The sequence below is a fragment of the Magnolia sinica genome, chromosome 8, assembly GCF_029962835.1.
Source record: "Magnolia sinica isolate HGM2019 chromosome 8, MsV1, whole genome shotgun sequence".
Taxonomy (NCBI): Eukaryota; Viridiplantae; Streptophyta; class Magnoliopsida; order Magnoliales; family Magnoliaceae; genus Magnolia; species Magnolia sinica.
The window spans coordinates 5,758,041-5,771,573 of record NC_080580.1 but is presented as its reverse complement, the minus strand read 5'-3'; the positions used below and the strand labels follow the sequence as shown (position 1 = coordinate 5,771,573).

The window sequence follows — 13,533 nt, the reverse complement described above, 5'->3', positions numbered from 1 at the left end:
TGCTCAATAGTAACAATTCATTTTTCATTGTTTAAGGCACTCTGGTCCACCTGGGTTTTCTTTCAAGTTAATTTTTTAACACAAGCCTCTTATTAAGTGACAAGATTAATTAATGGTATGAAATTGTCACTTGTATCAAGACAGCCTCACATTGATGACACGGATTTAGATCAATTTTGGTTACATAAATACATTAATTTTACATTTATACGCTAGAAGAGTTTTTAGCTTTATATATATATTTTATATATTTTTTCTGATAGTCAACACATAATGTGTGTATACTAAATCTATTTTATTCATTAGTTTACTTCTATTTTTTTATGATAGGGGTAAAAAAATGAAATAGATTCGTGATTTTGGTGGACCATACCATCATGAACAATGCGAACCATTTTTCTACCACTAAAACATATACCACCATTATCTCGAGCCTTTATAACTATTTATCTAAGATTCGAGTTGTTAATTGGTTCATCCAGTTATTTTTGAAAGGTCAAAAGAATTATTATCTTCATTGGAAGTCTTTGCGACCTCGATATATGTAACGTCTCGAAAAAATCCATACAAAGGCCCGAGTACCACCTCAGACCGAAATCCCTAAGGACCGTATTCTGTAGAAATTAGACGAAAATTAATTAAGTACTAAACTGAATTAATTGGTGGATTAGCTTGAACCACTATCTATACAAATGGTAAAACCTAAACCCGTCAAAATCACTAATTCAACACTACTTAAAAACCTAGGAGAAATTCTAAAAGCCAATTGCTCTCGGGAGCACATTGAAATTCCGTATCGAACCTGGACCGCACGTCGAAAGTCCGATGACCACGAAACTATAGGGTTATGGCCGTCTTATTGGGCTTGATAAGCATCATGGGAATCGAGCCCAAATAGTATCCAGAAACGCACAACTTGAGCCTTGAGCGAAATGTGTGAGAAACGCGAATATCTTTAGAAAATGAACCCAAACTTAAGTGAATTGGACCATTCGCTTGCAGGCGAAATTGAAGATTTCAAACCGTCAGTTTCTGACAAAACTTCACCCATGGACCGGGAAAATTTTCCTGCACATATCGGTATACTTGTGGCCCTGATCGAGTGACAACAACCATTATTTGATACAGGTCCGTCACGGTTGATCGGCCTATCCAAACGCGCTGAAATCACATCCTGGCTTAGATCCATTATCAGGGAGCTTACTCTATGACATAAATAGATAATGGACCTCCAGATGTGTCCCGTCTGCCCAAAACAGACACCATTTGGCAATAAACTAAGTATACCATGGCCCTGGGGCCATTGACATCAGTTATAGGCCTATATAATGCCCTTAAACTATCCCATACTCATTCCATACGAATTTCTCTAACCTTAGGAGAGAGAAGAGAGAAAAGAAGAGAAAAGAGTGAGGAGAAGAGAGAGAGTTCGGGAGATCGTTGCCGGGATTCACTCCCACTACTCCACATGCCAATTCACCTCCCTACCATCGCCACGCGAATCGTTTCAACTACAATTTGGGTAAGAAATCCTAACCCTAATCTTGATTTAGGAATCCAAATAGAGTAATTGAGAAAATAGCTAACCTATTTCGTGATTTAGGTACTCGTTGTTTTGTATTTGGGAACGTAGGGTTTGAACCACGTTCGAAACGAGGATTCCGACAGAAGGTGCGGAATATAAACGTTTAGGTTATAGTTTTCAAGACTTTTAATGTCAGCTAATGATTTATGTCTGACTTGATTGCTGCCATATGATCTTAGTTACGACGTTTTCCATATATCATACATGTACGAACTATATTGGACAAATATGCATTCTATGTATTTGTTGAAATGTTTGAATGAACTTGAAATTATGATTTGTGCTTGCCTTGACTATTGTTGAGGGTCAAATATTGCATATTAGACCCAGTTGTTACCTAGATTTATGAACATGGTACCGTTTAATAGCCCATTTTACTCGTGTTTATGATACAGGGTGTATTTACGAGCTTGGACTGAAACAAGGTGCTAAAAGCTGAGATTTAACCCTCAGAATTCACCAAAGCATGGAAAGGACCCCAGTAGATCAAGATCGACCAATTTACACGCCAGAGACCTGAGAAAATTGAGAAACTGAAGCTCAAGTGGCCCGAAATTGGTCCAGAATGCTAGACCACAGGGTTCCCACCATCCGTTGGGCTTGAAACTTCATAAATGGCCTAAGAACCACAAATTAACCGTACACGTCAAATTTCAGCCATTGGATCCTAGTAGAAGTGGCCCAACGGATAGATCAGCCCATAAACCGTCAATTTTGGGCCCATATGACATCTGGATATGCTTCAATTCTTGAATCAGCACCTTAAATGATATGACATAATGGATGGACGGAGTAGATTTCTCACAAACATCTCTGTGGGACCCATACAAGTAGTGCCTGTACAAGTTATGCAGGTGCACCGGGCGCACACCAAATATCCAAAAGTCGGTCAGCAAGCGCTGACCGACTCTTCTTCTCAAATCCGGATTCCTTTCACAGCGGCGAACGTGGGTCCGCCGGTTCCTCTTAGTGGGGCCCACTCCTCTTCCAAAGTCCATTGTGTGCATAGGTGGGGTATTTACCTCACCAAGGTGGCCTCTTGAGACCATGTAAGATGTTGCAGAATCCTAACCATTAAATGCACGATGAACGGCGGAGTAGAAGATATTGTGGGCCACATAGAATTTGATCCAAAAACAGTGATTCCCACCTGGTCTTTCGAGAAGAATGCAGTGGACGGCGTGGATTTCTCAAAACAAAAGCGATGTGGGCCCCACCATCAGTACAGCGTAAGTGCGTTACGCACCCTGTTTTCGCGTCCGGGAAATCCGGAACTTCCGACCGATTGTGGGCCACTGCCTGTGATCGGATTGGTGATCCAAACCGTCCAGATGATGCCCAAGCCAGGATTGACCCTAGCCATGAAGATATTTGCAAAATCTGGGACGGTCAGCGTCCCGATCATTCATCCAAACGCAAGTGGTTTGGAGCTTTCACTGCATAACATGCGTACGCCTTACGCACGATTTCCTTCCGAGCTGTGCTGCGTAAAGAGGAGTGCGTAACTCCCTCTCCAGGGCGCTGGATGACTATAAGAAAGAGGGAGAGATTGAAGGGAGGGGGCTCGTTTTTGGGTACGACTGAAGGGAAGGGGCTGGACCTCGATTGGAACAGGGAAGCTCGGGTGAGCAGCGGCTGAGCGTGAGCAGCGGCAGAGAAGGTGGGCTGGACCTGGTTTTCCTCTTTCTTTTCTTCTTCTTTTATCTGTTGTCAATTTCTTAATCATGCCCGTGATTGGCTAAACCTCTTAGCTAGGGCTAAGAGGTGAAGCCTGTAGCAAGATGGGAGATTCTATTTTATGTTTTTAATGTTAATTCATGAGCTGAATTTGTTTTTTAGTTGATTATGGAAGGAATGTTTTTAGTCTTTAATGGTCTGTTGTGACTGAAATTACAATGGGTCTGCAATGGCTTTGAATATTTCCCTTTCCCTTTTTCTGTTTATGACGTCAGGAAGCCCTGTTGTTCACCATCGTCTCCTGGGCATGGTAGGATGATGGTACCCTTCCTAACCTTCATAGCATGTTGATTGGTTGGTGATTAGTTTAATTCTGTTGTTAACTTTGTTTCTTGGGCATGGTTTGGTGATGGAATCCATTCTAATTCATATACCTTTCATCTCGTGAAGATTAAATCAAGTAAGTTCAGTTTGAGTTCCATGATTCTTGATGTAGGCATAAGATCTCCCTGATCTCTACAAGTGGATCCTCTGAATCTCTAGTTTCCCTTTTCTGAATTGTTTAAAGTTTTAGAAAATTATTCTACAATTATTCAATGAATTCTATTTGATTTAGATTACATCTTAGTCTAAGTTCTAGTTCTACTTAGTTTCAGATAACGCACAGGTATCAGTTCCTTGGGATTCGACCTCGGTCTCACCGAGTTTATTACTACATCACAACCCTACACTTGGGGAGTGAACAAGTTTTTGGCGCCGTTGCCGGGGATTGACGGCTACGTTTTTCTGAAATTAATTAGTTTTAGAATTAGGTTAAGATTAGGATTTTACTAACTTTAGGTTAAAGGTTTTTATTTTATTTTATTTTTAGAAACTAACGTGTTTTCCTGTTTTGTAGGATTCTGACATAAGTTTCTAAATTGGTAATTCCTTTCTAAATCCTCTACTTTTTCTATTTTTAGAATTTTTGTTTGAGTTTTAGAAATTTTCTTATTCTAAGCTTTCTTTTAATTTTGGAAATTTTCTATTTTCTAGTATTTTCTCTATTCTTAGGAACTAGTTTATTTTTAGAAACTTTCCTCTTTTGTTTCTAGAAACTAGGTTAGTTATTTCCCTCTTTAGAGATTCTTTCCTTTTTAGAAACTAACTTTCTTACTGTGTAGGCTTTTAAGATAGAAATTTCTAATTCGATAACCGTTCTCTCTACTTTCTATTTTTCAGTTCTCTTTTAGTAATTTACTTTCTAGTTTAGACTTTTCTTCTTTTAGAAACTGACTTGTTTGTTTTCTTTTGCAGGTCTTTAACTTAGGGACTTCAAGTTGGTAATTTCTTTCCAACTCTCTCTTTCTTTCTAGATTTTCTTTTCGTTCGAATTTGAATGAGGGCTACGAGTGTTTCATGCCCAAGTGGGCCTATGACAACACTCGACGTCTCTTGACTGAATGAGGATTGGTTGAGAGGTTGACTATCCATCGCAGGACTAGACACCACTCGAAATTTCCTGAGTTAATTGAAGTTATGGCTGAAGACCAACCTCCTCTACTTCCACCCAGGGTGGAGGATACCCAAGATGAGAATGAGGTGTATCACGCACCCCCGCCTCATACTTTACGAGATTATCTACAACCGGCGGGAGTGAGTGCACCCTCATGCATGATTTTCCCTGAAAATACAGGACAAATGGACATCAAGCCAGGAGTTATCCAACTCCTTCCCAAATTCCATGGACTTGAATCAGAAAGTCCATATTTACATTTGAAAGAGTTCGATGAGATTATAGCTACATTATATTTTCCTAATGTATCTGAGGATATAATCAGGCTGAAACTTTTTCCTTTTTCCTTAAAAGAGAAGGCTAAGACGTGGTTACATTCACTGCGTCCTAGATCCATTGGCACATGGAACGACATGCAGAGGGAATTCATAAAAAAATTCTTCCCACATCATAAAACGATTACCCTCAGAAAAGCAATCATGAACTTTGCCCAAAAGGAAGATGAAACATTTTTCCAATGTTGGGAAATGTTCAAAGATTTGGTCAGTTTATGCCCACAACACGGATTTGAAACGTGGCCCATTACAAATTTTTTCTATGATGGACTGACATCTTCCATGCGCCAAATGGTCGAGACAATGTGTAATGGAGAATTCATTAATAAAAATGTTGACGAGGTATGGGATTACCTCGATAATCTTGTTGAAAAAACACAATCATGGGACTATTACCTAAAGTCGAACATCACGTCTAGGCCGACTCAATTAAAGGAGAAAGGTGGAATATATCTCTTGAAGGAAGAGGATGATCTCAAGTGTAAAGTGACTACGCTCATAAGGAAAGTTGAGGCCATGGAAGGAAAGAAGGATAAGGTTAATGAAATTGTTTGCGGCATCTGTGATTGCAACATTCATACAACTGAAAATTGTCCAACAATACCCACCTTTCGAGGAGTGTTGAATGAACAAGCTAATGCCGTAAACAACTATCAAAGACCTTTTACTGGACCTAACTCCAATACGTACAATCCTGGTTGGAAAAATCATCCAAACTTTAGTTGGAGGAATGGACAAACGGCTACCCCTCAAGGTTTCTTCAATCAAAATCCAAATCAAGTGAAACCTCAAGAGGAACCGGTTCAAAATTCCATACAAGAGCTGGCTCAAGCAATGCGGGGAATTACAGATTTTATACAAAAGATAGATTCTTGTATGACGGTTATAGAAAAGGGGATGCTTCCTGCACAATCTCTCCCCAATCCTAAACCGTAGTACGAGATTAATGATCCCAGCTCTTCAAATCAGATGGGGCACGCTAAATCCATCACCACTCTTAGGAGTGGAAAGATCATTGATAAAACTCTTCCGGTTAGGCCCGAAAAGCCTCAAGAACTAGAAGAGGACAACAATGATGGATCTAGTGATGCCTCACAAAAATTAGAACCGAAACTTTCAGAGAAGCCAGTTGCTCCGTTCCCCAAACGGTTGGTTTCACCAAAACCTCTCTCTAACTCTCAGGATATCCTAGAGGTGTTGAAACAAGTGAAAGTCAACATTTCTCTACTTGATGTCGTGAAACAGATACCTTCATATGCCAAATTCCTGAAAGACTTATGCACCACCAAACGACGGCAGAGTATTCAAAAGAAGATCTTCTTGACTGAGAAAGTGAGTGCCATCCTAAAGTAAGACGTGCCACAGAAATTCAAGGATCCTGGTAGCCCATCCATATCATGTGTAATCGGGGACCATTGAATTGATCATGCACTTCTTGACTTAGGAGCGAGCGTCAATCTGATTCCCTACGTGGTATACAAACAGTTAGGTTTGGGTGAATTAAAACCCACCCTAACCACACTACAACTTGCTGATCGCTCTGTTCGTGTACCAAGAGGGATAATTGAGGATGTGTTGGTCTAAGTTGAAAGATTTTACTACCCTGTAGATTTTATCATCCTGGACATGGAACCCATCAATAACATAAGCACTCAAATCCTCGTTATTCTTGGCCGCCCATTCCTTGCCACTTCAAACGCAATTATCAATTACAGGAATGGTGTCATGACTATGTCTTTTGGGAATATGATGTTGGAGTCAAACATCTTTTTCAATAACGGCAGAAACATAGAGGAGGATGATGATTTCCACGACATTAACATGATTGACTCTTTAGTGGAAGATACGACACCTCTAACCTTATCCTCTGACTCTTTAGAGACGTGCCTGGTCCACTCCCATGAATGTTCCCTGATGAACAACTGTTCAGAGTCTCCCATTCACCTTGGTTCGCTGATATTGCTAATTATCTTGCTACAGGTGCCATACCGACACAGTGGACTGCGCAAGATAAGAAGAAATTCTTCACTGAGGTGCGCAACTTTTTCTGGGATGATCCTTATTTATTTAAATATTGCCCAGACCAGATCCTAAGGAGATGTGTGCCAGACGATGAACATCAGAGTGTCATCTCCTTTTGTCACTCACAGGCCTGTGGTGGTCACTTTTTTGCTAAAAAACCACGGCCAAGATTTTACAGTGTGGGTTTTATTGGCCCACTATGTTCAGGGACACTCATGAGTTTTGCAAAGCTTGTGAGCGTTGTCAAAAATTGGGAGCATTGTCCCGTCGAAATATGATACCTTTGAATCTCATTCTTATTATCGAAGCATTTGACTGCTGGGGCATTGATTTCATGGGACCATTCCCCTAATCATTTAGAAATTTTTACATTTTGCTCGCCATAGATTATGTCACTAAATGGGTCGAAGCAATCCCGTGCCAAAATAATGACCATCGCACGGTCATTAAATTCTTAAAAGAGAACATCCTTTCGCAGTTCGGTACGCCTCGAGCCATCATTAGTGATGGGAGCTCACACTTTTGTAATAGACCATTCGAGAGCTTAATGAAGAAATACGGTATCTCTCATAAGGTGAACACCCCATACCATCCACAGACAAGTGGACAAGCTGAGATTTCCAATAGGGAGATCAAACATATCCTAGAGAAAATGGTTAACCCTGATCGTAAGGATTGGTCAATCCGATTGACTGATGCCTTATGGGCATACCGTACTGCTTTTAAAACCCTATTGGAACGTCTCCCTTTAGACTTGTCTATGGGAAAGCTTGTCACTTGCTGTGGAGTTGGAACATAAAGCATACTGGGCAATCAAAAATCTGAATTTCAATCTGGACGACGCTGGCTCGCTACGTAAACTTCAATTAAATGAACTTGAAGAAATCCGGAACATTGCGTACGAGAACTCGAGATTTTACAAAGAAAGAAAGAAGGCGTTTCATGACCAACATATTCTACGAAAATCATTCACACCTGGTCAAAAAGTCATTTTGTACAATTCTCGATTACATCTCTTTCCGGGTAAGCTTCGATCTCGTTGGACTGGCCCTTACATTGTGGTCACTGCGTATCCTCATGGGGCCGTTGAGATAAGAGATCCTGACAATGGCAAGGAGTTTAAAGTAAATGGACATCGCTTAAAGCCATTTGTCATGGAATTTGATTCAGAGGACATATCCATATCTCTGACTGATCCTGTTTACCAGGATTGATTTCCTAGTCTGATGGAGGTATAGGTAGGTTTCCTGTTTTCATAGGATTAGGATAGTTTCCTTTATGCTGTTTTAGGATAGGCGGTAAACTTAGCGCTCCTAGGAGCCAACCCATCGTTTCTTTCTGTTTCATTTTCCTAGTAGTTAGTTCAATGTTTGTGGGTAACATTGCTGCAAACCCTTACGAGACTACAACTCGTCCACTAGGGCCAACCTAGGGGTTTAAAGGCTTGTTGCATACGCTAAATGCAATCGAGAGTACCTGCGAAAGTGGTGTAGGTAGGATTTCATTTTTGTTATTTTTATTTTATTTTTGTTGGTTTCTCTCTTGTGCTGACCTGCTCTTACGTAGATATCTTTGGAAAGCATCTTGATTCTTTCGTCCAGGTACTATCTTTCCATCACTCCTCTTATATTTCCGTTGTCCCATGTGCATTGCATGTTTATTTCTTTTACATTGAGGACAATGTAGATTTTCAGTTGGGGGTGGGAGATTAGGTTTCCTAATCAGTGTTTTCTTGGTCTTGAGCAAAAATTGTGAAAATTTTTAATTTTTCTGGACTTCCTTGTGAATTCGAAGTGATTTTGACAGCCATCTAGGGCACTTGGAACTTCAAGATACATGATGTTAGTAATTTAAGATGCTTGGATTCAGTATCTGTTAGATTTCAGAGTTAAGTTGAATTGTTAATCCAAAATTAGAAGTTGTAAACATTGATTGAGTTATGATCTCATATGTCATATCTCGCTTTCACGTTAAGGTTTCAGTCTGATATTGAAGAATTGACGTGGTACTCACTAAGCATGAAAAGAACCGGCCTAAGAAAATTGAAAGGATTGGGCGAATAATCTTCACCATAGGTTTGCTCCCCATAGGTGAAGGTTCAAGTTCCCAAAGTAACCAGTCGGAAAGGGGTAGGCAATGGTCTTCACCATAGGTTTGCTCCCTATAAGTGAGGATTCGATTCCCCTTCTTGGCGTTACTTTTGATAAAAAAAATCAAAAATTAAAAGAATAAAAAGATAATGTGTAAGGAAAAGTTGGGTTATCGTGAATTCTCTTATTGGTTACCGATAATATCTTTAAATAGAGAGGTGAATCTTAATGTTGATAAGTCTCGATTAGACTATACATCCATGGAATTCAATGTTTAAAATTTTTCTAATTCCTGGAATAATACTTTGAACTTGATTATGAAGTTTGCCGTGCGCCTGAGTCTAAGAGAAAGTAATACCCAACATTCATGAATCTGAGAATTCTCATATCTGGATTATTCTGCAAAAATCACTCGAATTTATAGAAATTGTTCTGTAATTCTCAACTTACTTTTCGCATATTTTGCTCGGGAGTAGCAAAATGCTGGTTGGGGGTTGTGTTGAGGGTCAAATATTGCATATCAGACCCAGTTGTTGCCTAGATTTATGAACATGGTACCGTTTAATAGCCCATTTTAATCGTGTTTGTGATACAGGGTGTATTTACGAGCTTGGACTGAAACAAGGTGCTAAAAGTTGAGATTTAACCCTTAGAATTCACCAAAGCATGGAAAGGACCCCAGGAGACCAAGATCGACGAATTTACACGCCAGAGACCTGAGAAAATCGAGAAACTGAAGATCAAGTGGCCCAAAATTGGTCCAGAATGCTAGACCACAGGGTTCCCACCATCCGTTGGGCTTGAAACTTCATAAATGGCCTAAGAACCACAAATTAACCGTACACGTCAAATTTCAGCCATTGAATCCTAGTAGAAGTGGCCCAACGGATAGATCAGCCCATAAACCGTCAATTTTGGGTCCATATGACATCTGGATATGCTTCAATTCTTGAATCGACAACTTAAATGATATGACAGAATAGATGGACGAAGTAGATTTCTCACAAACATCTCTGTGGGACCCATACAGGTAGTGCATGTACAAGTTATGCAGGTGCACCGGGCGCACACCAAATATCCAAAAGTCGGTCAGCAAGCGCTGACCGACTCTTCTTCTCAAATCCGGATTCCTTTCACAGCGGCGAACGTGGGTCCGCCGGTTCCTCTCAGTGGGGCCCACTCCTCTTCCAAAGTATCAATCGGGACCGTCCATTGTGTGCATAGGTGGGGTATTTACCTCACCAAGGTGGCCTCTTGAGACCATGTAAGATGTTGCAGAATCCTAACCGTTAAATGCACGATGAACGGCGGAGTAGAAGATATTGTGGGCCACATAGAATTTGATCCAAAAATAGTGATTCCCACCTGGTCTTTCGAGAAGAATGCAGTGGATAGCGTGGATTTCTCAAAATAAAAGCGATGTGGCCCCACCATCAGTACAGCGTAAGTGCGTTACGCACCCTGTTTTCGCGTCCGGAAAATCCGGAACTTCCGGCCGATTGTGGGCCACTGCCTGTGATCGGATTGGTGATCCAAACCGTCCAGATGATGCCCAAGCCAGGATTGACCCTAGCCATGAAGATATTTGCAAAATCTGGGACGGTCAGCGTCCCGATCATTCATCCAAACACAAGTGGTTTGGAGCTTTCACTGCATAACGTGTGTACGCCTTACGCACGATTCCTTCTGAGCTGTGCTGCGTAAAGAGGAGTGCGTAACTCCCTCTCTAGGGCACTGGATGACTATAAGAAAGAGGGAGAGATTGAAGGGAGGGGGCTCGTTTTTGGGTTCGACTGAAGGGAAGGGGCTGGACTTCGGTTGGAACAGGGAAGCTTGGCTGAGCAGCGACTGAGCGTGAGCAGCGGCAGAGAAGGTGGGCTGGACCTGGTTTTCCTCTTTCTTTTCTTCTTCTTTTGTCTATTGTGAATTTCTTAATCATGCCCGTGATTGGCTAAACCTCTTAGCTAGGGCTAAGAGGTGAAGCCTGTAGCAAGATGGGAGATTCTATTTTATGTTTTTAATGTAAATTCATGAACTGAATTTATTTTTTAGTTGATTATGGAAGGAATGTTTTTAGTCTTTAATGGTCTGTTGTGACTGAAATTACAATGGGTCTGCAATGGCTTTGAATATTTCCTTTTCCCTTTTTATGTTTATGACGTCAGGAAGCCCTGTTGTTCACCATCATCTCCTGGGCATGGTAGGATGATGGTACCCTTCCTAACCTTCATAGCATGTTGATTGGTTGGTGATTAGTTTAATTCTGTTGTTAACTTTGTTTCTTAGGCATGGTTTGGTGATGGAATCCATTCTAATTCATATACCTTTCATCTCGTGAAGACTAAATCAAGTAAGTTCAGTTTGAGTTCCATGATTCTTGATGCAGGCATAAGATCTTCCTGATCTCTACAAGTGGATCCTCTGAATCCCTAGTTTCCCTTTCCTTAATTGTTTAAAGTTTTAGATAATTATTCCACAATTATTCATTGAATTCTATTTGATTTAGATTACATCTTAGTCTAAGTTCTAGTTCTACTTAGTTTCAGATAACGCACAGGTATCAGTTCCTTGGGATTCGACCTCGGTCTCACCGAGTTTATTACTACATCACAACCCTACACTTGGGGAGTGAACAACTATTAACCTAGAATTCATGTTTGTTATGTGTATGACAATCTCCTTGTGAAAGGATTTGCATAATATATGCCGTAACTAATTTAGTCTATGTATGTGATAATGTGTAGTCTAAGTGTTTGATAAAATGTCTGAATGAGAAAATTGTTGGTAAATTGTAATTATTAAGGGTATCAAGATATGATTCTTAATTACCTTATATATATATATCTATAGTTTCGTTCATGTAACATAAATTCCGATTATGCAGTTTATGGATGAAATGTAATATTTGGTAATATTGGCAATGTGTTCGATGAAATGCTTGAATGAGATTTGGATTGGGAATGTCTGTTAAATGCTTATACGATTGTCATATATATCTACATGCTGAATTTGAGTATGATTGGGACAACAATGTAGCCCAGGCAATCGGTAACGGTTCCCGATTGAGTGGCCGAATTAGTCTCGCCATATTAAATACGTTCGATGAATCCGAGCCGTACGACGATTGTCGACAGTGGTTAGGCCACGAGGAGTGCTTATGCGCTCCATGTCGATTAATTCAGTGCTTATGTGTTTACCATGTATGGATACTACTGCTTGAATATAAGGTACCACTTACCAATGTAAAATCTGTTTCAACCATGGTACCACGATCCGCTAAAACTCATGAGCCGGGCATGGTGGTATGGGATACCATGGTCGAGCTGTCGGCCTACGCTGGGGTGACGAGCCTCCCCGTAGTGACCAGTGAGCAACTCAAACTCGTGAGCCAAATACAGTAGTATTGGACACTGTATTTGAGCTATCAGCCTACGTTCAGGTGACGAGCTTCCTGTAGTAACCTCGAGTATAAACATTTGAATTTGCCTATTTGCTGCTTTCATTAGGGGTGATGCCCTACAACTTGCCTATCGTATGTGATTAATTAGGAATGACGACCCTAGATGGATCTCCATTTAGGGTTAGTGATATAAAGGGAGGTGCCTTAGTTTTCTAAATCTGCTGTATGAATAAGCCTAATTAAGTACTTGGCTAACACGACTATGCACTGCATCGCATATGCTTTGGCGATGAAGGACACGTTTAAGGAGTTTGTTATGCGCGAATGGTTGACGAAGTCGCTTATAAGGGAGCTTCGTGCGAGTGCATGCATTATTGTAGCATACCATCCCTGCATTAACAAAAGTACTTAGGATATGATTATTGTACTGCTTTATCATTACTGCTTGACTGAATTGATAACATGTTAACCTTTGCCTTATAGTACCACTGAGTTGATCACTCACTCCCACTCTGGGATGGTGTTTTAAAACACCAACCAGACTCTGTTGTAGATGCAGGTGATGATGGAGTCTATGCATCTGAGATGCACTTCTTTGACGCGAGGAGGAGGAGTTCTTCTATGTACAGATATTAGGCGGGTCTATGTAGACCATGCGCTGATTAATGGGATCATAGGGATTATATGGATTAGTCGGACATGTACATTTTGATATTTTGTAAATTTTGAAACAATACATGTTTATATTCAGCCCAGTACCATACTCATACTCTGGAGGTTACGACACCCTCACGTACTTATATATATGTGTTTCAGTCTTCTTCTTGCTAAATTAAATTGTCTCTGGAGTATGATATGCTATTTTAGTATAATCCTCCTCATGTTTAATGCATTAACATGGACAACATTTAAACATCATTATCTATGTT

The 13,533-nt window shown here is 40.4% G+C and overlaps 1 non-coding gene across 1 annotated transcript; it reads right to left on the bottom strand.

Moving 5' to 3' along the window:
* Window positions 1-5,218: 5,218 nt before the first annotated feature.
* On the bottom strand, window positions 5,219-5,325 carry LOC131254473 (small nucleolar RNA R71). The gene has a single exon (XR_009175587.1). It is a non-coding gene; the product is annotated as a small nucleolar RNA R71 (small nucleolar RNA).
* Window positions 5,326-13,533: the final 8,208 nt, after the last annotated feature.